The sequence below is a fragment of the Bos indicus genome, chromosome 1 (genome assembly GCF_029378745.1).
Source record: "Bos indicus isolate NIAB-ARS_2022 breed Sahiwal x Tharparkar chromosome 1, NIAB-ARS_B.indTharparkar_mat_pri_1.0, whole genome shotgun sequence".
NCBI classification, from domain to species: Eukaryota; Metazoa; Chordata; class Mammalia; order Artiodactyla; family Bovidae; genus Bos; species Bos indicus.
Window position 1 is genome coordinate 79,720,170 of NC_091760.1, and position 24,433 is coordinate 79,744,602.

General features: G+C 44.0%; 1 protein-coding gene across 9 annotated transcripts in view; it reads right to left on the reverse strand.

Annotated features, from left to right (window-relative positions):
- Positions 1-24,433, reverse strand: part of LPP (LIM domain containing preferred translocation partner in lipoma) — a 758,565-nt gene that overhangs the window by 674,980 nt on the left and 59,152 nt on the right. For all 9 annotated transcript variants that reach the window (XM_019958232.2, XM_070802158.1, XM_070802171.1 and 6 more), the window contains exon 2: positions 13,645-13,761. The gene's annotated coding sequence lies outside the window, so the exon portion shown is untranslated. The remainder of the gene's footprint in view (positions 1-13,644; positions 13,762-24,433) is intronic.

Genomic DNA, 24,433 nt, shown 5'->3' on the forward strand with positions numbered 1-24,433 from the left:
ATCAGCCCTTGTTTTCATTTTTCTGTTAATAATAATGCTTCAAACTTATAGCATGTCTTTTTCCAACTTGCTTATTAAAGCATTTTGTAGTTATTGCCTCACTTATCTTCAACATCACCCCCCGCCCCCCGATTAACTGAAGGGTAAAGGGAAACGTTTGCCAATTTTTAGTTAGATAAGTGATTATTGGATGTTTGATGAGTTCTATACAAATGACCACAGGTGAATCTCAGAAGGAACGTGGCCATCACCTAGCTCAGCTCTGACTCTTCCACGTGTAAAAGGGAGACCCAGAAAGGAGAAGTCACTCAGTGATCTATTTGTGTACTCGGTCCCCTACCGCACCCCCGCACCCCCAGCCCTGACTGTAAGCAGCCAAGGTGAGAACCGTGTCTTACACATTTTTGTGTCTCAGGTACCTGATGTGTAAAAAGTGCTCATTTGAATATTTCTTGAATAAATGAAAATTTTGAGGGTAGTTCCGCAGGTGGTTGCGGCAGAGCCGGGGTCAGAGCTCAGCTCACCCATCCTCTTACTCGGTTGCTGTTAAAAATACACACCAAATAGACCCAAATGCAAAACAAATCAGAGACAATACCAAAGTGGGTGGGCGGGGTACATAAGATGCAGGCCTGTGTCTAGACTCAAGAAGCTGGTTGAACGAAATCAGTAAGCATAACAGAGTTTGGCCAGGGGCCGTGCTCAAACATAAGCCACGTTAAGGCTGACTCCCCAAACGCTCTGCATTCCTTCTGTGCTCCGAGCAGCTGGGGATGTGGATGTAGTGGAACTAGCCCTTAGACATGACCCAACTGGAAGAAATGATGTGTCTTAATGCCAAAGGACAGCGTGTCTCTATAACACCCCTGAGCCCAATACGAGAGCATCCTCCACCCCAAGATTTCCCCTCATCACTCAGTGTAACCCGAGAGTGCTCAGCCTGAGAATCATGAAAGCCACCAGCCCAGAGTTTTCCAATGAGCAGAGAGGTCACTGAAATCAAAACCTTTTTTTCCATGTGCCTCACTGGAAATCTGCGACTCATTTGGCACATTTTTCTTCTTTTCAGAATGCCCCATTTCCCACTCCTTGAAGCTAAAGGGAAAATAAATTGTTTCTAGAAAAGCAAGTTAACTGTGGGATTCTGTCATCCGAATACCTTCTACACTAGTAATTCTAACAAAGTCAGCAACTCCCCAAAGAGTCTTCAAAAATAGATTGTCTGTGTAGACGAGAAAGCTAGACGTCCAAGGAGAGAAGGAAAAATACCTTCTTTAAGTAAAAGAAATCATATAGCCAAAGAGAATTCAAGTATAACGCGATTTCACATTAAATGAATTCGTTTCAGACATGAACAGGAAACAAATCAGTGACAAAATGCAAACAAATCAGCATACAGGAGCCCTCAAACAATTAGGATTTGTTTGAAGGGGGAGGTGGGTTGGCACAGTGGTGCAGAGGGGAGAGAAAGACACAGGAATAAGGATGGAGTCTCTTCAACCCCCAACACGCTGTGTCTGACACGGACACAGAGGCTGCGGGCGGTGTCTGGGATCGTCCAGCACATGGTGGGAAGCATTTATATCAAGCCGTGCAGTATCAGCAGGGGAATAAGACAGCAAGTACTTCAGGGCAGACAGCTGCAGAGAGAGCCCCTGCACAGAGCAGACACAGCAGGCTGAATGCATTCGTATACCAGCAGTCCTTCCCTCACTCACCACGCTCGGCTTCTGGACGCCTTCAGGGTCAAGGCTGTCCCCAGAACCATGTATCATTCCTGCAGCCACTACCCGTGGACTCGCTCTCAGCATGTTCCTGACAAATTTGCCCTTTTCATACATAGGGACCTTTCTGCTCTTAAGCTATCTCCAAAAATATCACCTTGGACCTTGCATACATCCCTGGTAATCCAGCATCTTAACGTTTAATATTCAAAAGTGAAAAGAATAAAGGATTCACATAATGTTATTTAACTAGCCTTCATCTCCAAACCTAAGTTTTTCAGGGGATCATTTGGAAGCTGGCCATTGGGGAGGTAAGTTAAGCGTTCATCTGATGTCTGGTTAGGTGTCTGTCATGTCGGCAAGAACAGAGAAGACCTGAGCATGCAGCTCTCACAGATCTTGACAATCATCTCCTGCCAAAATCATGTCTGAGAAAAGAACCCCCAAGACAGCAGATGCTTCCTCTCACATGAGCAGCACTCCTGGCTAACCAATAAATACAATTTGATTGTGGTGACTGGTACTTTTTCAAATAAAAGTGTCTCTCAGAGGACATTGCTGGTTTGATACTCTAACTACTCAGTTCAAGTTAGATAACTGGGAGCAAGGCTCTCAGTCACGCTGGATATCAGTCTCTCTTTTCCTACAAAATAAAGCAGCCCAATTCAGTAAGCTCAGACTTCCTCTGTCTCACAAATCCTGTGCCTCAGTGCCTACTGCCAAGTGGTCTACCCTCTCCCTCTTAGTTTGTTCATCTCCCCTCTCTCTCTCACATCCACACAAGCTCACCCCAAGATCCCTCTTATCCAGTCCACAATCTTGTTATTAGGCAAGCTACAAGCAGTTCCTCCACAATCCCCATCACTGTTTCTCTGCTTAAGATCTGACACCAAAAGGATTTTTTAGCTAGTTTATAAGAGACGCAAACATGGGGCACATGAACCCCATTGACACACAGACCTCACCTTGAGATGAGATCCTCAGGGGGGCTCCAGCAGTCTCTTCATCCCCCGGCCACAGAGGCAGCCACCTGCCGGGACTCCAGCTGTTCAAGTCCGATCTAGACCCTTACTCTCTGACACCTTGAACAAGTCATTTCACCTCTCTGAGCCTCAGTTTCTCTAACTGTAAAGTGAGGCATTTGGGATAAAATTAATGACAAAGTCTCTATCAATTCTGACACCCTTCCCCAGAGCTCTGAAATCTCATTAGCCATCAAAGCAAACACCCTCCAAAGCCCTGTCTCTGGTATTGGTGTTGACCTGGGGCTCCCAGGTAAATGGAGATGACTCTTTGCATGATCTTGCACAATAAGTAATAATAGCACATCAATAGGAGCAAATACTTCTAATTTGTGTTTGTTTGTTTAGTTCCAAGCTAAAGAAGTTGCAGGCACCACCTGCCAATGGCCTTTGGAGTCTCCATGATGCCTTTTTTATTTTTTTTAACAATGGGTCAGAAGTTCAGAAACTAAAAAGGTGAAAGTGGAAACCACACAGAAATAATATGGAGCCTGAAAAATTGAAAAAATGATTTAGGATAAATAATACCACATCCCTCTTTTAAAAAAAATTAAACAATAATGAGAGTAAGCAGGGGCACTATAAAGTAAAAATAAAATCGAACACAGAAAAGACTGATTTGCCTAGGATTCCTCTCAGCCATGTAATCAGCATGAATAGCAAAGACCGTATAATACTCATGTTTCTATTTGTTGCCCTCAACTGACATGGTTGGTCGTTTGTTTTGTTTTAAATAAAATGGGGAAGCAACAAATATATTAAATCCATCTGCAGAAAACCCATATTTGCATGTGGAAAACAAATAAGTGGGTGCCTGAATGGGTGATTAGGCATGCAATTGCCCATCTGCACCCGGGGCCCCAGCCTCCCTGCAGGTGCGCCTGACACAGGAGCAGAGACTCCGAAAGGCAGGTCCTCCACCATGGAGAGCGACAGACAGGAGGGAAACCGTGCCCTCCGCAAATGGACTTGTTCTGAGCTGCGCCCCCTACCCCCGCCCCATAGGGTCCTGGTTCTCCAGTCACTGTCCCTGTATCTTACAGCTGAAAACCAGAAATAAGTTTTGCCATCCTTTGCTTAGATTTCTGCGGATTCTTTAAACCACAAAGGCAATTTTTTTTTCTGAGCATCTTCGATATGTTCTTAATAAATATTTGTTGTTGCATCTATCTTTATGAGAATGGGTGACCCCCTCCCCTGTACTCTTCATCTGGGTCATTCTACTCATCACACTGGCCTCACTTTTCAGTCTTAGGACCTTGGCAACTGCTTTCTTTCAGCTTGAAACACTCTCCCCACTCTGGTCTCCAGCTTACTAACTCATAGCCTTCAGGCCTTGCTCCTGTGCACTCATAATAAGACCTTCTTAGATCAATGAATTTAAATCTGTGTCATGGTCACCCTCTGTGCCCTTAACCTGCCTTATTTTCCTTCTGAAAACAGATCACAACCTAAATATTTTCTATTTACTCATCAATGGTTGTCTGGTTCCATCAAATGGGTTTGTCTGATTTGGTTCACGGTTCTATTCCTTGCACCTGGAACAGTCTAGCGCATAGTAGGTGGTGAACACCCAGTTGTTATGTTAATGAGTCAACACAGTAATCTGCAAACCACAACACCTGGCACCATGAGCGCTCTTATGGAAAAAGACAAGATCTATGCTCTTAGGAAGCTTCTACAACGTGGAGAAGGAAGACTGAAAATCTGTTTATGTAGCAGAGCAAAGTGACATGAATGCTCCACTGAAGGTATAAACAAAGCACTCAGATAATACAGAAAAAGCAAGCTCTTGACACTGGAGCAGGGAGTGGGCGGGGAACAGACTGAAGGAGACCAACAGAGCAGAATTCTCTGGAAGTATCTTAAAAGGAAGCACAGAAATCATCCTCAAAAATACATTCAGCACAAACAAGTACTAAGACATCTTCAGTTAGCCTCCTTTCCTTCATCAATAATGCTAAGTGAAACAAAAGATTGCCCAAGATAAGTCAGCATTTCTGTGTGCCAAGACCATGGAGAAAAGAAGAATCACTTTCCTCCATAAAGCCTTCATTTTAAAATGGAAACTATTTAATTTGCACACAAATGCACACAAAACATCGCTTCAGAAAATTCCAGGGTGACCTTAAAGGGTATCCAGTTTAACAACATCTTACTTCCCCCTAGAGAACCCATTGGTATCAGCCTCTATCTAAATACCCTCAGAGATAGGGAACCCATAACCCCAGAAATGGCCCATGCCACTGCAGTCTGCTGTTAATACTAAAACACACTCCCTCACACTGTCTTTCTGTTACTTCCACCCAATAATGCCAGAACTCCTTCTGGGGTCACAAAGAGGGAGTTTGTATTCCCTTCTGGGGCAGAGTCCCTCCTGCTCCCTCCTTCTCCATCCCTTTCTCTCTTCTCCACACTAACCATTTCCTGTTCTTTGTTTCATCCCTCAAAGGCTCTGATTTCTGGTGCCATCAGCCATCTTAAACTGCACCATTCCCTTCCCTCCATCTCTCACTGTTCCAGGACATTTTTTTTTTTCTTTTTTTGGAGCTGACCTACTGCTCAAGCAATTTAGCATTCTTTGGAGAGCTGAGCATTTTGTCTGGGGTTGGGGAGAGGGGCACAGGGGATCCAAAAGAACATGGGTAAGTAACTCTGTGAGCCCTGACCCAGGAAGACCCTGGCAGAGTAACCTAACTTTCCTACCTTGACCTTGAAATGCTATCTTTGACATAAATTAGAAAGCTGAAGCATCTGACCTCCCTCCACCCCAAGGACATTCAGAATCTGGGGCGTCTTGTACCTCTGGTAAACCATGGCCCCTCTAGTCTTGTTGGTCCCAGCTTGCCAGCCTGCATTAGAATATGTAGTTTTTAGCCACCTCTACACCTGAGAACTGGATTGCTTGTGTGACCTTGGTGAGACACTTAAAGTCAACAAATCAAAGCATCTCAGAAGGTAAAAGAAAAAGAGAGCTCTAAATCATCCAGTCCAAAAATTGCCCAGCAATCTCTCGTGCACCTTGCCATGCCCTTCCCCATCCTCAGTCATGGCAGACATTGCTAAATGATCATGGGCAGATACAACTTCAGAACTCCTCTCCACATAGCACCTCAAATAGCCATTACAAATCCACCATGTGGCCACACAAAATCCAAGCTATTCATTCTTCAGATGAGGAAAACTGGAGCTCAAAGATGGGCTAGGACCTCCCTGTGTGTCAGGCTCAGGAAAAGAACCAGAACTACAAAGGTCCCATCCCCATATTCCTGAGTCCTCTGTCCTCCTCTAACTCTGATACTCTATCAGTGCTCCTTGGAGTGGGGATAGGGAGCTTGCTGTTGTATTAATACAGATAAAGAAAGGGTTTCCTGATAGGAGGCAGAAGCTTCAGAGAAGGCTTGGAGGAAGAGGTGCATTTGAGCAGACCTGTAGGAACCAGTAAGCTCTATTTGCCTTTAGCCAAAAAAAATTCAGGATTGGAAAAGCATTTCTTATAGCAAGCACAGCATAAGCAAAGGAATGGGGAGGACTATGGTGGGATGAGAGGAGGCTATGGGCTTCTGAGAGAGTTGGAGCCAAAACAGAGGCCACAAAGAGCAGTGGGGGAGGAGAACAAAGATGAAGACAAGACAAGACAAGAAGAGTCAACCAGAGTCTTTGTGGAGTTTTCAATGCTGATTTTTTTTTAATTGACTTAAAGGTCTTAAGACTTACAAATAGAAAAACAGAGAAAGGATTAGAGGAAAAGTAAAAGAATCCATCTCCATTCTCAATGGGAAAAAAAAAAGCCTTGCCCTAAACTGTATTACAGGAACACTTTCATTATGTAAAAGCCTATTTTGTTTTCATGTCATTCTTAGATTACATCATAGAGTGGCTGCAGCCGTCTCGTACCGTATTATGAATAAATCACCAGCTTAATCATAGAATGAGCCAGGGCCCTAGATTTAAAAGGAAAATATTAGATCATTTTTAATAACTGATATAACTCAAGCCAGTCGCCATTGAAGCAGGGGGAGGTGATGTCATCCTAAAGAAGTCCAAAGAGGAACTAGAGAGGGTCAGCCCTGGGCAGGTCCCAGAGAAGCTTCCATTTACAAAGGAAGAGGTGGCTGATGGCAGCTGAGTGGGATGCGTTCTCTGGACTGAACGATCTTGTCATGAAAACCAACAATGACTTCTCAATAGACCATCCTCATGAAACACAATGTACAAATAGCTTGTTCCCAAAACGACTATATTTCCAAAGACCAGAAAACATGAACATATTATGATGTCTGTATTTATGTCTTGGGAGCCATTGAGCAAAATTATAAATATTAAGGCTTTTAGTTATTCAGAAAAAGAGATGAAAGCTGGGGTGACATATGCAAATGCCACAGGTCTGACGTAAGCCAAGGGGACAGTACAAAGTAAGGACACTGAGACAATGGCCTGATAGAGAAAAGAACTAGAGTGGTTTCTAGCCGTCACAAACTATTAAGGAGATTGGAAATGAACATTTACTGTGCACCAACTATGCACTAAATATCATACACAATTGGCACTTTAAATACACATGCTGCTTTGTGAGCCCAGAAGAATCTAAAAGGTAGGTGCTAGTAGCACTATTATTTTCAGATATGGAAAGTAGTGTGAAAATGATTAAATGATGTAAGTAAGATTATGCAACTAATACATGAGAGTCTCCTTACTCCAAATTCCACTTTACCTAACTGTCCCACTGTAAATGCTTTTGAACTGTGGTATTGGAGAAGACTCTTGAGAGTCCCTTGGACTGCAAGGAGGTCCAACCAGTCCATCCTAAAGGAGATCAGTCCTGGGTGTTCATTGGAAGGACTGATGCTAAAGCCGAAACGCCAATACTTTGGACACCTCACGCGAAGAATTGACTCATCGGAAGAGACCCTGATACTGGGAGGGATTGGGGGCAGGAGGAGAAGGGGACGACAGAGAATGAGATGGCTGGATGGCATCACCGACTCGATGGACATGAGTTTGGGTGAACTCCGGGAGTTGGTGATGGACAGGGAGGCCTCGCGTGCTGCGATTCATGGGGTTGCAGAGTCAGACACGACTGAGTGAACTGAACTGAAACTATTTCCTATTATGGACTTGCAATGAAAATTAAACAATTGATAAGAAACACTTTGAAAGTACCAAAAGTATTTAAAAAATATTGAAAGCCAAACGGGATCATGGACTGGGGAAAAGCACTGGCACTCTGGCCAGTGACAGTCTCAATGACTACAGATGGCCTTCCATATTTTGGCTGCAGGGCTACTAATGAGCTTGACCAGCATTTTAATCTCCCACTTCTATTAATTTTTTAGGAATGCTAAGGTGGGCTCTAAGGGAACCTGTCAACTTCTATGAAATTTACTGCCGCGCTTGATTTTATAAAAAGACTATTTTGGTGAGGGGAGGAGACAGATGATCTGGAAAAGGGTTTTCTGCCAGACAGAAAGTATTGGCTGAGGTTTTCTGTCTGATCCTGTCAGTCTCACAGCAATGCTGTGTATCGGTTCACTGTTCTTAATACAAATGTTATTCATAACGGCAGAGACACACTGTCTAACCCAAGTAATACTGATTTATGCAACTTTTCAGGACATGGCATGACTCAACAAGAGACGCAGACCCTGAAATTTACCTAAAGGGACAACAGCCTCCAAATTTTGACCTATTTTCCCCAATTTCTTTCTGAAACAGGACAGAGGGTGCAAAAAGCAGAGAAAGCACACCTAAACGTTGTATGGACTGATTTGGAGCAGAGACTGTGTGAAGAGGTGGAGGGCACATACTGGGCCAGAGTCAGAGGTGCCTTGGACGTCCCTCCCATGGCTACCCCTGGCTCCATGGCCTTGGAAGAGACATCTCTGGGTCTTGGCATCTCATCTGCACAGCAAAGAGCTCAATCAAGAACTTGCAAACATTTCCACCAAAGTAGCACCAACTGCTAAAGAGGGCAAAGATGCAGAGGCATAGGAGCAGGGCATTAATTAAAAACTTGTGTTCTTCCTCTGAAAAGTCACGCCAGTTTTGCATTCTGTGCAATTATATATCGACGCTTAGATTCAGATTTTAAATGGAGTTCTCCTCCAAAACAACCTTCAAATAAAATTGATCTACAGAGGTGCACTGAGTATATGCACCTTAGCACGTGCCATGTAGGCTTGGGTGTCTGTTACAGGCAGCCCCCTAGGAGACCCCTTGTAACTGCACCTCCTGCTCTTCAGACCCCTTTGCAGTCCCTCCTCTTGACCGTGGGCTGGATGTAGTGATTTGTTTCTAGTAAGGAGAATGAAGCAGAGGAAATTGTGTGTCACTTCCAGGACTGGGTAACAAAAAGGCTGTGACAGATCGGAAGGATTCTGTCTTGCTCACCTGCTTTAAGGGAAGCCAGTTGCCATGTTGGGAACTGCCTATGGGAAGAGAAAGGAACTGAGGCTCCCAAGCCAACAACCCACAGGGAACTGGATCCTGCCAATGATGTGACTGAGTGTGGTGGTGGGTCTTCCCAGGCAGAGCCTTCAGATGAGACTGCAACCTCAGGGCAGACCTGGAGGCACCCATCTAAGCTGTTCCCAGATTCCTGACTCACAGAAACTGTGAGATAATCAATGTTTCTTGTTCTAAAGTGCTAAATTTGGGGTAATTTGTTAAGTAGCAATAGATAAGGAAGATAGCACCCCAATCTGAGAGGTCCAGTTGTGGATTATTTTAAAACCTCTTACCAATGCCACCATTTTTCTTGAGGCTAGGCAACAGAGCAGAAGAGATCTGCTATCAGAAACTATTGAAAGGCACCCCTGTCCCCTGGAAAGTAGAGATGCTTGCTAGCTTGGGAACATACACCTGGCATGCTCTGATCACCCAAAGATGACCATGGAAATAATATCAGTGCAGCTCAAAATCAACATGATGCATTTGACAACAGTAGACTGGTGAAAAATGAAGCAGAGACTGAAGCACATGTGGAAGGTGACAGACTGCTTACCTACCCAGCCATTCTCTTCTATCAGCCACACCACCCTCAGGCCCTATCCAGACCTAGTGATCCAGATGACAGCTCCATGGTTCACTGAGAAGTTCTGAAGACAGATCTCCTCCTTCTGGAAACCTTCCCCAGTGCTCCCAGTTCTTTCCATTCCCCCATCCTTTCATCTAAGCCCCTTGAAAGCTGAGTCTTTAACTTATGTACCTTGATTTCCCAAGCACCTATCATAAGACTGGAAACATATCTGGTGATCAATAAACGTGTGTTGTAAATCTTTCTAATGTGTATTTTACTTTTATGTATGTCTTTCTCTCCAACTAGATTATGAGCTTCTCAAGGTTAGGACTATGACTAATTTACTGTGATGTCCTAAATACCCTGAGTTTCACTGATTTCCACACAAGCACTGGGATCAGGGTACAGAGCAAACATATGCTCTATGAACCAGGAGTAAATATTTGGCAGCAGTCTACCCAGGCAGGACTCATGGGGCCTCCATCCATTGGCCATCAGACCCTACTACAACACAGTAGCCCACTGAGAGAGAACATGAGAACCCCTGACATACTAGGGCTCTGCCCAAGATAGAGTAAAAGTGTATCCACTGTGCTGAGGTCAGGAAATAGAAGAATGAGGAATTAGGAGGAAGGAAGCAAGACAGAGAGAGAGAAAACTTCCACCTTCTTTCACAGATAGCAAATACCTCTGACAACACATTCCTGGGTTACAGAACCACAGAACCTCAGGAGGTTGGACAAGTCCCTGCTCAGACTCAACAAATCCTTTTGTAACTTTTGAAGCAGTAACATGAAAGTTGGCTATGCAGATGTTCACATATGCCAGAAACCACTTCACCAACCGACTGGAGGGAGCCAAGACCTTCACCTCTGACGGAAGTGACCAATCCTTTGCTTCCGGCAGAGACTAATACCTGATTCTCCTGAGGACCAAAAAGGAAATATTAAAACTGAGAGCCCTTAGCTACCATCATCAACTGTATGCTAGTATCAACAGAGGGAAATAATTTCCTTCCTGACTCCCACTGGGTAAGTCATGCCTAGAGCAGAAGGTGTGATTATCTAATCAAACAAAGCAAGTCCCAAACGGGCAGACTGTAGCTTCTAGGGGATGTTTCAAAGCATTGAGACTTCCTCAGTCTTCAAATCTACCTCCTTTCATCTCCCACTGCCTACAGCAAAAACAAATACAAAAAGTAACCATGATACACAACTTCATCTCAAGCTCAACCATCGTCAATGAGCCAGGTCCCAGATCTAGCTGCTTTCCAAGACTGGGGACAAATTACTGCCTGTCCAGTCCTGGGGATGCTGGGGGTGCAGAGCTGGAAGGAAGGACACACATTGAGCATATATATGATGCACCAGGAAGAGTACAGGGGCCTGCACATTACATTGCATTATGTTTCTTTATATTTAAGATCAGTATTTTTCTTTATCGTCACTATCTTATTTTTCTTTATATTCTTTGTATTTAAACAAAAGAAGAAAGCAACTGTAATGACCCATCATGTAAGGCTCACACTTTACAGTTTCCCAAACAGGTTGGCATCTATCAACAAACATGCTCTAAGCAAACATGAGAGGTGAGCAGGAAATGATTATTATTTCTAAATCTCCAATCAGGGAAATGAAGGTGGAGGGATATTGTTTTCTAGGGTTGCACATCTAATAACTGACAGGCCTTCTGCTACCCCACCCCACCATACTCACTGTATTCACAGACTTCTTAGGCCATACTGGTCCCAAAAGCCTATTTCTGTCCAGTGGTTTGTTTCATTCTCATAAAAGCATGCAGTTCAGCCTCATCTGTGCTAGAATTCCTAAAGCTTTCCAACAGAGAACTGGCCAGTGCCTGAACACCTCAGGAAAAGGGACAGTAACTACCTCTAGATTTAGTCTTTCTATCCATGAAAATGCACCGTGCACCTACCAGATGCCGGAGATCCCACTAGCCTCGGGCTACACACATGGGCAGGAGATACTGTCCCTCTTCTGACCATGTTTTATATTCTTAAAGGCCACTGTTATTTGTGCTCTGCATCCTGCGTTTTCTGGATCCATTCCAGTAAGAGTGGGACATCATTTCCAGTCCTCTCAGCACCATGGTGTGAAGAGGCCAGTTGGCCAGTGTCTCTTTCAGAGGAGGAGGCAAGGACTAAAGTCCACCAGCCTAGGAGAGTTCTGACAGGAGGGTAAAATAAGGTCCGTGGTCACCTGCAAACGTTAGTCCTCTCTCTGCATCCTAACAGCACCCAGATATTCTCTTGAGGGACCGCCTCTTCTCCAGCATTTAGCGGCCATGAGTTTCCGGGTGACAGCGGGCAGCCAGTTCCCAACCGTGAGGGGAGACAGCCTGTGGATGAAGCTCACACACACACAAGACGGCAGAGCAGGGAGCGTGTCAGAGAGGCAGAGCCCGGGCCTGCCACACTGAGCTTGAGGCCACCCGCCCTCGAGACTTGCCGGCTTCCGCCCGTCAGCCACCCACACTGCCCTCTCTGCACCACCGTCTGAGGCTGCATCAGTGTTCTTGAGGACAAAAACCACTGTTGGCTCATAATTAGCTTATGGACAACAGACCCTGCTGAGCTTCTTCCAACTCGCTCCTGGTAACGCACTCTCTCCCATTCTGCCATGACACACTAGAACTTTTGTTTGAACCCAAGTACAAGGCTTCATATTCATCACAACTGAATTTGAAGCACTGGAAAAACTCAGGCGCGGGAGCAGAGAATCAAGATTTACATCTGATGCTCAGAGTGTCTGCCTGGGGAGAAACATTCCAGACCATGTTTGAAATGTTATAGACTGAAATGAACGTTGAAGAGTCCAAGCAGCGGTTTCCAGCCTTTCACCTTATGTAGATCCACAGGCGCAAAGAAAGCCAGCCGGGTGTTCTTTTAAGACACACTGATTAAGAAAAGAGTGACAAAACCTATAAACTCAGCCTCACTTTTAAATGGAGTTAGGTTTTACTGATCACAACAGAATCCTCTCCCTTTTGAAAAACTAAGCCATAAACATGGCAAGACACACTATTTATTCAGTAAAAAAGCCAGAGGTGAGGCGTTTAGGGACTGGCCCTGGGAATGAGAGTACAGATTTAGAATTCTAGATAGAAGTCTTGCCCACAATCCCTCAGCTGTTTTTCTCAGATTCTTCTATAGCTCAGGATATCCCATATCATCGATTCTTTTCTAGAATATGTTCTACCTGCTATAAACACAGAGGAATTCCAAAGTACAAGGGAAAGTTTACCTTACCTGCTCACCATTCCCGTTTAATCTGAGGATTAAAACTCAGATCCCCGTGGAGATGCTGCAGGCCCTTTAGGACAGGTACACACCCTTGTCTAAGGAAATTTAGCCTTTCTCACTACAAAGGGTTGATGTGAAAATACAAAATCACAGAAGAAGCACCCTGCACAGGGGTGAGCAACAGCCACTTAAAACTACTACTTCCTTTCCTCACATACACCCATAACACTGTTCACTGACTCTTTCTCGTCGTTCAATTTCAAGAATGCTCCCCTCCACACCAAAGGAGAAAGAAGGAAGCAGTGCAGTTATTGGCCACCCAAAATCGTAATGACTCCAGATTTTCTTCCAGTTTCTCTTCCTGCCACCTTCCAAAGGCTGAGTCCTGCCTTAGCTTTGCCGTCCATTTTATTAGCATTATTATATCTTGCCATTCGTTGTCCTTCATCAATAAAATCAACTCAAGAAAAAAAAGGAAGAATATTTTTGTTCTTCTTAGTTCTTCCATCCTAGTTACCAGTGCCCATGATTTAAATGGAAACTGATTTTAAAATTTCATTAAAATATGCATATTGATTATAAAAGGAAAAAGTTCTCTTTTTTTTGCACAGAACTCACCAGCTGAGGAAAAATATCTTCCCTCCGACAAATACCCTGTAGAGCAACAGCAAAAGCACTGAACTGGAATCAGGTGACTGGATTCCGTCCTCTGTTCTGTTTCCGCAATGATCTCACCTGTAGAAATGGGACAAGGAGGTTAACTATGAATCTCTAGGATCTTACTAGCTGTAGAACTTCCCCAAGCTTATGAGCTTGCTGGGTAAACCATACTGGAAATTACACCAGGCTTGAAACCCACAAATGTAGTGGCTGATCTCTGTATCTCCTAAGCCATCAGTCAGCTCCTGGCACTTCTGTTTCATTAATATGTCTCAGAATGATGAAGAAAGAGAATGCTGGTACCCCAGTGTTCATACCTCAGCTTTGGGGGGAAGTGGGAGATAGCTTCATCATAATATCAAAAGTGAAAGAGAGAGATCAATTAGATACATTTTAGGCAAGAAAAAATTAACAGTGAAACCTGAACTACAGTAAATAAAAAGAGGAAAAAAATATGAATTTGGAGACAAATTTCTAACTATAGGATCCAGTGGCTGCTGTGAACCTTAGTTTCATTGCCTAAAAAATGACAGTCAATGGGCAGTAGAGGGCTGGACAATCTTGACGCTTCCTGGTAAGTCCTCGCTACTTTATTTCATTAAGAACTAGTACTACTTTATCAAGAATCCTGCAATATATATTCCAACAGACAAGTGTTCTAGGGGAGCAGATTGTTATAAAATGTAGATTCAGGGGAAATCCGCATACCAGGAAAACGACTACTCCCATTTTCACTGTTGTCATTTTAAACATTATTGACCCAATCACACAATCATTTTGTGAATATGATCTCATTCAATCTTCAAATACCTATACAAGCTCGAAGTTGAAAGGGACCTTAAAAATGACCCACTTCAACCCTTCCAACTTAACAGGAGGAGAAACTGGGGACCAGAGCGGGGAGGTGGCCACCCAAAAGCACAGTGAGAGGTAGGCAGCCCAAGGCTCCACTTTGGGTCCTGCTCCCCTGGAGTGATTTACGGCCACTTTAACAGAAGAAATGACTGACATTCACTGGCCAGAGAGACCTGCCCTCAGCCACACAATCAGCTTTGAAGGATAACCAGGACTTACACACCCAGACCTCAGAACATTTGTTTAAAGCTCTTGCATACAGCCCGATAGCAAAAAAAAAAAAAAAAACTAAGTTGAGAAAATGGAGGATCATCAAGGTAAGTCCAGCAAAGCAATGCATTTCCTGAGAACTAGTGGTCTTCATGGGCACTGGAATCGTCAAAGCCACTGAGGGACGGAGAACTAGGAGGCCAACACTGGCCCTGTGGGCAGTGCAATCTCAGAAAAACAAAAAGATCCCAACTCCAAGCCCCAGGAAACCTAAGCCTCTCCTTGCAGAGGGAGACATCAATCAGAACAATTTCTACAACAGCAGCAAAGGGCAGCTGACGTCCCCAGATTTTCAAACTTTGCTGAAAGGTAAATCTCTCCACCATGGCCCTGGGGCAATGTCTCAGGCATTGGCTACCTTCTCTCCAAGCACAAATGAATGTGGCCCCCCTTTTCCATAGTCAACCTCTCTTTCAATAATTTTTTTCTTCCTTTCCATAAAGAGAACAAGCAGTTTCGCAAAAGAACCGCTGTGAAATGATTGAAGTTCTTCTGCAAACAAACCATTAGCAGAGTTCAAATGCAATTTAAATTACCAGTTGTTAAAGTGCTCCTCAATTTCTTCCTAAGTTTCCAAGGAGAATTACATACTATACACAATTTAATTGGTTGTTTTCTATTTTTTAACATCCATTTACCCCCCGATTTTATATTTCAGAAGTGTCTATAAAAGCATCCCTTTAAAAAATTATACATTGTGGAATAGATTAAACCTAAAGATTGAAAAGTATCAGAGAAAACAGCTGCAGGATTACGCAGCTCAGCAGAAATTGATGGTTTTGACACCACAAGACATGCAGAGTTTCAAAATCTTAAGAATCACCTGATGGTGTTCTCACTGTTTACAGACGAAGACTCTGAAGCCCCAGAGGAGGAAGGCTTGGCCCAACTTTTCTCACTGGTCAGTGACAGATTCCAGGTGAGAACTCCCTACTTACCAGACCAGTGCTGTCACTTCCCACCACCATATGTTGAAGGAGATGATGGGAAATGCTCAACAAATTTAATTTCCACCTGTAAATTTTTTTCTTAAAGAAAATATGAAGTCATCTTCAAATACACTCCTGACCTCAAAAGTGGAGCTGGCCCATGGCAAGTATCTTCCCAAAAGGGAAAAATAGAAGTAAACCCTGACGAATGAATCAAAGGAGCTTCAAGTGAGCAGATTCCTGGCAGGAAAAGTCAAGACCCTCTTCTAGATTCACTAAATAAGTTATAGGACACCAAGACTGCAAAATTCCACTGCTTTATCTGGCCCAGAACTTGTGGAATGAGAGGATAAAGGCAGATCTTATCACATCTGTAAATGGAAAGGATTTTAGAGCCCATCACAAGGACAAGGCAAACTTCAAGGCTTTGATATTGAACATGTGTAAAGTATTCAACCTCCCTGAGCTCAAGCTTTCCTGTCTGCAAAATGGGTCTAATACACCTACCCATCAAGGTGTACGCGACCATTTCTTGGGATTCCATACCAGCATGCAAAGCACAGAGTCTGCACAGAGTACGCCTTAACCAATGTTCATCCTCATCTTCCAAGGTCTGTCTACAACTTCTCAAAGCCTATGATTCTGTGGTTCTAATTTACTAGAACTACAACTGAGTCTAAGCCATGTATGCTTCCTAAGTCTGTTAGATGCTGTGTGTTCCATGACTATAAATTCATTTACTTTGTCATCCAAAAATAAAACACATACCTGAAAACATAAATATCCAAACGTTTTCCACCAAAAGCAAACTCTTTGGAACAGTTTTGAAGACGGCCTTCAAATTCAGTTGATGAGCCAGACAGTAGTAAAAACCTCAGTTTAACGCCCAAGATCTCATTTAAACTGTCCATCAGCCCTATAAGAAAGATTTCCTATTGTCCACTGAGGAAACTAAGGGTCAAGAAGTCAGGCAACTGTCCAAGATTTGGGGGCTAGTAATGGTAAAGCTGGAATTTGACCTCAAGTCTTCAAAAGTCAAGCTCCACGACCTGGGTTTTATTATTTTGCAGTTAAAACCATACTATGGACAGCTATTCTGCTAGAAGCAAAAATATACCTGGGAAAAATAAACCGCTATGTTCACATTTTAAGGAGCTTTGGGATAAAAAATAAAGTCTGAACTTTTACACTGAAAAGTGTTCACCTTAAAAGCAAGTAGATCTTTCTTGAATGCCACCTCGCTGTTGTTATTATTTTTCAATTGAAGTAGAGTTGATTTACAATGTTGTGTTAATTTCTGCTGTACAGCAAAGTAATTTAGATATATACCTACATATATATGTGTGTGTATTCTTTTTCATATTCTTTTCCAGTATGTTTTATCACAGGATATTAAATATAGTTCCCTATGCAGTAGAACTTTCTTGCTTATCCATTCTCTATACAATAGTTTGCATTGCTAATTCCAAGTTTCCAATCCATCCCTCCTCCACCTCCCCTTCCTCTGGGCAACCACAAGTCTGTTGTCTACATCCCTGAGTCTGTTTCTGTTTAGTAGATAAGTTCATCTGTGTCATATTTTAGATTCCACATACAAGTGATATCCTAAGATATCTTTCTCTTTCTGATTTACTTCACTTAGTATAATAATCTTTAGGTCCACCCACGTTGCTGCAAATGGCATTATTTCATTCCTTTTCGTGGCTGAGTAGTATTCTATTGTATTTATATATACATCATCTTCTTTATTCACTCGTCCGTTCCTGGACATTTAGATTGTTACTATGTCATGGCTATCACACATAGTGCCTCTGTGAACACAGGAGTGCATGTAACTTTTAGAATTATATTTTTGTCCAAACACACACCCACAAAATTATACTTTTGTCCAAACATGATTTCTGGATCATATGGAAAAAAGGGAACCCTCCTACATTTTGGTGCAAATGTAAATTGGAAAGCCATGATGGAAAACAGTATGGAGGTTCCTCAGAAAACCAAAAACAGACTTGCCATATGATCTTGCTGCTATGTTCTTACATGAAATAAAAAGTCCAGAGCCCTAAGTTCAGAGCGCTAAGAAGACATCTGCCAGCTATGTGGGAAGCAGGCCAGAGAAAGGTTAAGAGTGAGCTGATACCAGAGTGACTCAAAAACAGAATTCAAATGTCTGGGCTCATGATGAAACAAATCGCAGGTAATCCTAGTATGAGCTTCTGAACACACACCCCCACCCCAGCTCCCGGCGCAACCGTGAACTGCCACGATGTCAGACGCCCTGCGCTCAGAGATGCACAAAGCAGACTTTCACTAGCACCTCCTGCCCTGGAGGCACTGTGTATGGGCCCTGCAGAGGTGGGCGCTGAGCTGGACCTGCCTTGAGCTCTCAAAGGGGTTACAGAGGACACACTCCCCCACAACAAGATGGGAGAAGAGTGTGCAAAATACCAGTACATGCGGGTGTCCTTTGGAAGGTCAGGAAGAGCCCTGCTGAAGATGACTTTAAACTGAGCCTGAGCACACAAGAGGATTTCCACGTATGAGGAGGTGGGAAATCAGCCCAGGGAACACGATGTGCTAAGGCCTTGAGGGAGGAGCTCAGGGTGTTCTCGGGGAAAGTGACTAATCTGGGGAGGCCAGTGGCAGAAAACACGGAGGGAAGTGGTGGGACATGAGGCTGGAAAGGAATGTTGTGGCCAGAACATGGAAGACCTTATGTGTCAGGCTCTTGATGCTCATGGCTATTGCATTTTGAAAAATGACACAAGAGAAAGTGAAATGGTAGAGCTATTGGAGCCGAATCCCCTCCATGGTCAGCTTCCAGACATAGCACAGCTAGGAGGGTCTGAAGGAAAGTTTCCTGGGGCGGGACCACTTCTCTGCGGCCCCACTCAGAGACATCAGAGGAGTGGGTGGCCCTTAGTGTTGCCCCAAACCCACACCTCCATCGACCCTTTCTTCTAGTCCAGAATGCTCACCCACGGACGACCCGGAAAAGAAATCAAGTCTCATGCTCCAAACAGGATTTCCACTCTGCCTTCAGGGAAATGACAAAGCTATCCAATTTGATGAATCAGAAGAACATAGGCTAAACACAGGCTCAAGCCTCTTTCTTGTCACTCAAGAAGCAGGAGCCAGAAGTCTATGCAGCATGTACTGTGTGTGCAAGAAGCACCACGTCATAGAGCTCCTGGACAGTCCTGGGACCACATTACTGGGGCCTACATATGAGCCTGAACTGACACTACTGGGATGTTACATGGAATCCTTTCCCTTAAAGGGGATTTTGTGGCAGGTCCCATAAGGCAAAGGCACAGGCAAGGTGTAATTCCCTTCCTGCCCTTAAATAGCTCCCAGTCTAGAAAGACTACATGATGGTGGGTGCCATAGCAGAGGCACAGATAACAATACAAATCCTCCAAACAACACTGTAGGTTGCCGTGATTACTTGTACAGACTTGACAGATGAGCAAACTTACCAGCTTAACTGGCCTAACAGATCACACAGCTAGGAAGCATCACAGCAAGATTCAAATCCAGATCCCATGCTCATAAGTATCACATGGTTATACTTTATTGCCTCAGAGCCCACTGTGTTGTGAGTCAGCAAAACAGAGAACAAAGAGACCAGTTCTGGGGAACTGTGGACGGCGGGAAGTGGGCAGTGACCAGAGGTTACTTCACTCAGAAGGTGAAGTATCCACTCAGAAAGGGGGTATGTGTGCAGAAGTTTATAGGAGGAACAGGAGTCCTAGGGATGACGATGGGAGAGGTCATCTCAAGCAAAAGGAACAGCATGAGTTATGGCAGAAGGTGACTAAATGAGAGACTGAGAGAATGATGGGTGTTCACACTGAACAGGTGCTGCTGTCTGATTATGGGTACCTGGGGTAGAAGTTTTCACTTAAATGCCAAAAATACTAGGGAAATGTTATGAATAACAAAATAAGTGAATTTAAAGCCGGGAAGCATACAGCCGAGTATACAAGAAAAACAATAAATGTTTCAAAGCAGGACTGTCGTGTGGTCTCAGCTTTCCTTGGGATTCTGCGCTTCAGTGCTAAGGCCATGCATTAACCTTTCAAGACCTGAGCCAGGGTCAGGAATAATGAGCCTTCAGGCCCTTTCAGGTCAATGTATAGAAGGACACCAGACCCTCTGGAAGTTAGGACTTCTATACCTATCTCATGGATTCTGACCTTTTAGAGAAGAGCTTCTACAACCACTAAATGAATTTCAAGCCCTCACTGGAATAAAGTAACCCCAGCCCAAGCCTCAGTTGGTAAAAAGAGCATGGAAAACAGGAAAGAAGATACAGAATCAAAAAATCTTACACCTGATGTTTCGATTCTCCACTAATAACTATGGAATCCTGAGCAAGTCACTTCTTTTTAACAAAGGCACATTCTCATTCATAAAATGGAAATGACCATACTTATTAATACATAGGTAGTGAGCATCAACAAGGGATCTATGAGATTAAATATAAGGACACGTGTTTCTACATGTGCGGTGACATGTTAAGAAGAGGTGCTCCCCTGAAAACCACCACATTGATAGGAATAGTACAAAAACTGCCCAATTCTCCTGGTGAAGTATCTAAATCTGGACTTGTCAACAATTTTCCCCCATAGAAAATTGAGCTGTATTCCCCAGGCAAGTCATTACATCTTTTTGTGCCAAATTGTTTTCATCTTTTAAATGACCCAGTAATCCCACTTTGGGCAATATACATAAGGGAATAATCCAAGAGGAAAAAAGAACACAGTTTGTTCAGAGATGTTATTCATAGTGCTATTTCTAGCTCTTTATATATCCCTCTATTATAGCACTTATCTCACTGTGCTGTAATTATCCACTCCCAAACGCCTCCAAATTATCTCTGAATCCATCCCCAGCACCTAGCACAATGCCTGGCATACAGTAAGAACTCAATAAATGTGTGGTGACTAAATGAATGGTCAATAGGAGAGAAATTTTCAAAGAAACTGAAGTGAGCAAAAACAAAACATTGTTTGTAAGAGATGTTGTTAAAAAAAAAGTTTACCAAAAAAAAAAAAAAAATTTAAAGCCCTGACAACTATAGACTGCAAACTATTTGAAGAGGAGTTTGTGAAGCTTCAGGAATGAATCTCAGATGAGTCTGTCTATGATCTCTGAGCATCTCCAGGCTTAGGCAGAGTGCAGTATTAAATTGCCATGAGACATGTACTAAGTCATTTCGGCCTAGTGCATTCCCTGTGACTCAGCCTCTATCACCCAACTTCTCTGAGGCCAGTTTCTCCACTGAAAACTGGAGTATTCACAGGAAAGCCCAGCCCATTAAAAGGAATTACAGGGAAGAGGCGAGGGCCAGCAAGTGTGAATTCAAACTCAAATAAAAGAAAAGGGCTGGGGGTGCCCATGGACGAGGGTCCCCAAGGCAAAGTAGGGCTTTGAAGCGCCAGGTCTTCCGGGCCGCCACCAAGCCTTCTAAATCCATCTGACAGGGCGGCTGAAGGCTCTTCACCACAGAGTTTATGCGAGGCAGTAGTCTCTGCAAGAACAGAGCACACATCAAAGGGAAACACTATGTTAAATATGGCCCATAAAGTCAGCATCACTCTGGATGTTCTCTATTCTTGATGGGAAAGAATGCTTTATACAAATACCCAGACAGAGCAAAGGAAGCAGCATGTCCTGCCGGGCTCACTGTGGAGCTCACTGTGCTGTGGAGCTCCCGCAGCCCTCAGCCAGGAAGTCAGAGGCAGGAAGCCACTGCCCTCCAGTCCTTGGCCAGAAGCTCCAGGCTAGACATCAAAGCGGAGAGTACTCAGAACCTCCTAGTCCAAACCAGCTGCCAGGCTGTGAACCCCTACTGTGCCTCCATGGAAGTCTCTCAGATTCCTGCCACTTGAACCTGACATTTCTCTGGAGGAGACTGGTCTTGACATCCTGGAGACGATCTCTCGGAAGCATGTCCTGAGCAAATCTGCTCGCTTCTCTCTGGTCCCACTCGGACCCCCCTAATCACTGTGACCCTGGGCTGTTGCTTGCTTCTACTCCTGGCAATGCACTTCCCCCACGGCAGCTAGAGTGACGCTGGTAAATGTAACTCCGATGCCTTCCAGCACTCGACTCAGGTCCAAGCCCTTCTTGAGCTCACTGACACATCCCAGCCCCTGCCTCGCCCTCATCCCATGCTTCCCCCACTGCAGCCCACCCTCCTGGCATACTGGGCTCCTCTGTTCTTCAAATACAAACTCATTCCCACTCCACGGACCTGGTATTGGCCCTGCCCTCTCCCCCTTGACTTGCCCATGGCTGGCTCCCCGGCATTCAGAGCTCAACTTAAACACCATCCCCTCCTCCACTCCCTCACAGGCAGGGCATCCTCCGTGAACCCTCCTCAGCATTACTTATCACTCTCTGCTGTTTACATGTTCATCTATCATCCGCCTCCTCCACATATCTCTCTAGAATGTAAGTTCCAAGGGATCTTTGTTTTGTGTCTTTTTCTTCATTCAAACCCAGTACTGGATCCATGCCCAGAACAGTATGAGGCACATAAGTGGGAACCCAATAAAGATTTAATACAATTTGATGAATGTAGATGAATGCATGCCACAGATGACAGAAACCTTAAAGGCTGCTTAAAGGCAGTAGGCGAGTACTGTGGCTAACATCCTGGATTACCGATGCTGGCACTTAGGAGATATAGGAGTCTAGGTGAACTTTCCCACTTCTCTAGCCCTTATTTTTCTCAAGTAAAAAGGGCACACCAGCACCTGCCTTGTGGGAGTACTGGGAGAACAAAAGGAGATAAACCATGTGGAATGCCTTGAGCAGAAGAAACCTTTGCTGTCATCAACTGCAGCCCCATCTTCCAGGAAGGAAAATTGAGATTCAGAAAGGTGCATGCATCTTTGCCCAAGTTAGACACTGAATCAGCAGCAGAGTCAGGTGAGAAGATCCCACCTTTAGTGTCTTTCCATAAAATTAACAAAAATATCTGACAACATGTCACTCATTTATATATTCTGCCTTGTTCCAGAAAGAATCTGAACTACCTGACAAAAGATGTACATAGCTCATGATTTTTTTTTTTAAGTAAGAAAACTGGGAAGGGAGATGGGGAAATAAAGTGAAGGAAAAGGACAAGGGTTACAAAAGATAAGGGCCATACGTCTCATACCATTTGCTAGATGTAGGCTTCACATGTGGCTCTGAGTTACCCAGAGGCCAATATAAACCAGAGGAAAATATCTGTGTACATATGGTCCCTGGAAATACTTGGTTACTGAAATGTCACAACACTATGTGAGAAGGTATTGCCATCCAGGAGAGAATCACCCTGGTTTTTCATACTCTTGCCATCTGAATTCCACTAACTGCTTCCTCCTGGGTCACATGCACTCTGAAGCCACATGACCTGGGTTCAAATCCCAGCTCCACTACTGCCTGAGTGATGCTGGGCAACTTACTTATTAAAGCCTCAAAGTCTCAGGTTCTTCCACTATAAAACTGAGATAAGAAATAACACCTACATGGATAAATGAAATGTGCTGTATATATACAACTTATTTTACTATTCAGCCATAAAAAGGAAGGACATTATGACACATGCTACAATATGAATGAATCCTGAAGACATTATGCTGCGTGAAATAAGCCAGTCACAAAAGGACAAATACTGTAGGATTCCACTTCTGCAAAGATATCTAGAGAAGTCAAATCCACGGAGACAAACAGAAGGATGGTTGTCAGGAGCTGGGGGAGGGGAGAATGAAAAGTAAATGTTTAATGGATACAAAGTTTCAGTCCACAAGATAAAAAGCATTCTGGAGACTGATTGACCAACATAAGACTGTACTGAACACTACTGAGCTGTACACTCAAAAATGGTCAAGACAGTAAAAACGGTTATGTGTATTCAACCAAAATCAAAAACAATTAAAAATTGAGCCAACTCAATCACTTGGCTGTACAGTAGAAATTAACACAACATCGTAAAACAACTATACTTCAATGAGATAAAATTTTTAAAAAAAATAAATACATACCGAAAAATAGTACCTACTCACAGGTAGCTATTGTGGAGAATCAGTGTAGGTCAGGTGCTCAGCCTGGTGCTCGGCACTCAGGGAGCAGTCAGTGCACCTCAGTTCTCCCTGTTTGTAGGGATAGTATTCCCATTGGTACTATCAACCCTAACCTCTCAGTGCCCATCGACCACGTCACAAAGGGAAAACATCCCAAGCCATCAGGCTTCAAGGTGGCTTCCTCCCACCTGGTGAACAGAGCCTACAAACCAGGCCCATGTACAAGTGGGAAGGAGGAAACAGGGTGCCTGCGTGTCCCTGGGAGTCCCAGGCCAGTCCCCACCTCCCCAGTGCTTCAGAGAAGCTTAGAGAACTGCTTCCCCTCCCTTTCTCACTCACCACACAGACTCAGGTCTCGAGCACTTCCTCCTCTCTATTATGATCTGCCACCTAATGCCATCGACATCAAAGTGCTTCTCCAAAACACATCTCGAACATCTTTCCTGCGTTAGAGGAGGGTCCCCAAGCTGATCAGAAACTAATCTGACTGCAAAGAGTTACTCTTTATGGCTCTGTAGCATCTGGGGGACTGTAACAGGGTGGTGCCCTCTTGGTCTCTGTCAAATGCTGCTGTCACATCAAAGAAAGCTAAAGAAGTTTGTGTGTATGTGT